The sequence below is a fragment of the Gouania willdenowi genome, unplaced genomic scaffold (assembly GCF_900634775.1).
Source record: "Gouania willdenowi unplaced genomic scaffold, fGouWil2.1 scaffold_3_arrow_ctg1, whole genome shotgun sequence".
Taxonomy (NCBI): Eukaryota; Metazoa; Chordata; class Actinopteri; order Blenniiformes; family Gobiesocidae; genus Gouania; species Gouania willdenowi.
The window spans coordinates 798,510-799,209 of NW_021145162.1; positions in this window are offsets into that span (position 1 = coordinate 798,510).

The window sequence follows — 700 nt, forward strand, 5'->3', positions numbered from 1 at the left end:
ATATATATATATTTGTGTATAACTTTAGAATTTCTAATATATACTTGTTTGCAAACACTTGTGATGTTGCCTGGTTTATTTACACACAGACTCTAGCTGAGATGAATCTTTCTGTTTGGCGATAATACTTATTGTTTAGCCTATCACAGTCAGTCCCTTAACTAGCCTAAAGCAGCGTTACACTAAGCTAACCTAAACATATGAGACTGGTGGCTACGTGCTAAGCTAACCAAAACTGTAGAACTGATTTCTGTATGGAGTTATTTTCCAGTCTCAGAGGAAGCAGCACATTTATTGTCTGTGATATGTGATAAGACTAAATATAAAAGAAAAATAAACACATTAAAATGTTTTGAGTTGCTAAAATAATACAATAATAAATTAATCTGATTGTACCTTGTAAAATAAACTAAATATTTAAATATGTAAGTAAAAGAATACAGTAAATACAGAGAATAAATCAATGAGCTGCTGTTGTTGGCTGTGACTGAGGGATAAATTACTGTGACCCTCCTTCCTCTGTGTTTAGTGACGCTGATAAAAGCTCCAACCTGCCATTTAAAGACCCCCCCCCCCCCACAACCCCCCCGCTGGGAGGCTCCACTCTACCCACTCTACCCCGTTTACACAGTTTACCCAGTGCACACTGACACCAAACACAGTCCTAAACAAACACCAGAGCCCTGCAGACGTCATGTGA